General features: G+C 52.5%; 1 protein-coding gene across 11 annotated transcripts in view; it reads left to right on the top strand.

The window, feature by feature from the left end:
* The window catches only part of Rere (arginine-glutamic acid dipeptide repeats), a 367,056-nt gene that overhangs the window by 304,839 nt on the left and 59,757 nt on the right, over positions 1-2,460 (top strand). The gene's annotated exons all lie outside the window — the stretch shown is intronic.

The following is a 2,460-nucleotide window of genomic DNA, read 5'->3' as shown; positions in this document are numbered from 1 at the left end:
TAGACCAGGCTGGTCTCGAACTCACAGAGATCCGCCTGCCTCTGCCTCCCGAGTGCTGGGATTAAAGGCGTGCGCCACCATCGCCCGGCTAGGGCTTTACTTTTGGAGCAGAAAGGATTTGAGTCTGCATCTGAAATGAACCTTGGAGACAGACTGGGTCATTAGACATCTGCATGGGAGGGAGGGAGGCCTTAGAAGTCGGCTCAGGTGAACAGGCACTGTCCGCAGATGATGTTCTTAGATAGGGGCTGGGGAAAGATGCAGTGCTTTTGCTTGTTTGTTTGTTTGTTTGTTTGTTTTGGGTTTTTGTTCTTTATTTTTCCAAGACAGGGTTTCTCAGTGTAACAGCCCTGGCTGTCCTGGAATTCGCTTTGTAGACCAACCTGGCTTCAAACTCACAGAGATCCACCTGTCTTTGACTCCCAAGTGCTGGGATTAAAGGCATGAAGCACAAGATGTAGTTTTTGTCTTTGAGACAGGGTCTCATGTAGCCTATGCTATTTTCAAATCTGCTGTGTAGCTTGAGTATAACCTTAAACTTCTGATCCTCTTGCACTAGAATTACAAGTATGTGCTTAAAATCTGTAGTTTTGAAAAATTCCTTGGCAGAGGCTTGTAACAAGCTGTATGGGGAGCTAAATTCCTGGAGGTAGGGCTGGAGGTGGGGCCTGGACCTGTGCTGGGTAGGTGGGAAGGAAGGAAGGACTGAGCAGGAGAACTGAAGAACTGGCATGCCGGTGTTAAGTGAACGTGTAGTTTCAGGATAGCACTAATATAGAATGAATTTCATAGGAAATATCAGGAAACAAGGATTTGTGAGCCTGAGTAACCTTGATCAGTTTCTTAACTATCTGTGGCTTAGCTCACATCTCTGTAAAATGGAGTAAGAACTGCACTTTCTCAGATTGGGGATGATATGATATAGCCACCACTGGTTTGCATGCTGTTTCTCACGTTCCTCTCTCACATGACCCAGATGGCCCAGAACTAGCCCCTTTCCTCTCTTCTGCTGAACATGTTGTGTGTCGCTGGGCACTAACCTTACATCTGATCCCACAGTCTGGTATTCCACCCCAAACTGTCTCCCACAGACCATTCCTCTTCTCAGAGCCCCCACCAAGACTGCAATGCTGCCACTCTCCTTGGTAATCTGTCCCATGCCCTCCTGCTTTGGTATGAAGACATTCTGTGCTGCCAAAGGCCATGGTCGTCCCTCTGTCCTCTGGGCTTCCTTGGTGCACAGGGAGATGCCCTTGCTTCTTTGTGCTTGGTCAGGTAGTGCCTCAGTGCTCTGGAGTGATCCCACATGCACTTGCCTTACCTACTGAAAGCCAGTCACAGTTTAATACATGTCCTGGCAAGAGTTTTCAGAGTCCCTCCCAGTGCTAGGGGTTTGGTAAATTATTACAGTGAGTTCATGGCCTAATCTCCTACCAGTGCAGTGTGCTAGCCTCTGCTCTGTTCCTGGTCCATACCAGGGTCTCCCCTGGTCTGCCATGGGCCCTCAGGACTCTGTGCAGCCTGGTCTCAGTCTCTTCTGCAGGCAGTCACTTTTTCTGCATACCTTGTCCTTGCAGCTTCCAGAATGTTCCTGTGTCCTTCTTGGTCAGCCTCAAGTCCAGCTGGAACTCACCTGGCAGGCTAATGCTCTTCCTGGTTACTTCCCCTAAGTCAGGCAGTGCAAGCTTCCTCCTCCTGGCTCCACCCACCACCCTTTGTTCCTCTGCTGCTTTCCTTAGAGGCCCAAGAGTCGTCTGTACCTATTTGCTTCTCTGGGCTGAATGGGAACTCCTTGAGGGCAGAGCTCTTTCTTGTTCTAGTTCTGGTGGAGATGATGTGTGCAGCGTAGGATGCCTGTTGATTGTATGCCTGACGCCGACGTCAAGTCCCAGAAATCGCTCTTCATACCAGAGGAGTGTGCGCTGCCTTCTTGTGTCTCACAAATTGTTCCCTCTGAACTATATCAATTATATTGAAAATTGACAGTGATGAGTCATATCCTAGCAAAGGGAGAAATCGGAACTCGCAGAGCCTGAAGGACTAGAGTAGGAGGTTGCAGATGGGTCTTATAGGCCAGGGCTGGCCATTCCCGACGTTTGTCCCGCCGGTCTCTAACACCCAGAGTGGGAGGCCCCTCTTCCCGGTGGGCAGGTGATTTATTGGCAGGGGCCCTTCCGTGGTGATCACTTGTGAAGTGCAGGCTGATACCCGGGCCTGGCGGGAGCGAACACCCCAGCCGCGGGCCGGAGCAGCCATGGGGGTGGAGACCGGCGCGGGTTTCGCTGCCTCTCAGTGGGCGTGTGGCCTGGCCTGCGTGGGGAGCAAGTTTCGCTACTGTGGTGCCCCGCCCGCAGGGAGGACCCTGAGAAGGCCGCGGCGGGGGCTCGGCCGCCTACGGGGCCGGGTGGGGCGGAGTCGAGCGGGCCGCGCGGCGATCCAGGCCGCCTTTTGCAGCTGCCC

Source organism: Microtus ochrogaster, chromosome 10 (genome assembly GCF_000317375.1).
Source record: "Microtus ochrogaster isolate Prairie Vole_2 chromosome 10, MicOch1.0, whole genome shotgun sequence".
NCBI classification, from domain to species: domain Eukaryota; kingdom Metazoa; phylum Chordata; class Mammalia; order Rodentia; family Cricetidae; genus Microtus; species Microtus ochrogaster.
Note: the sequence above shows the minus strand (reverse complement) of the source record. Positions and strands in the feature narration are given on the sequence as shown.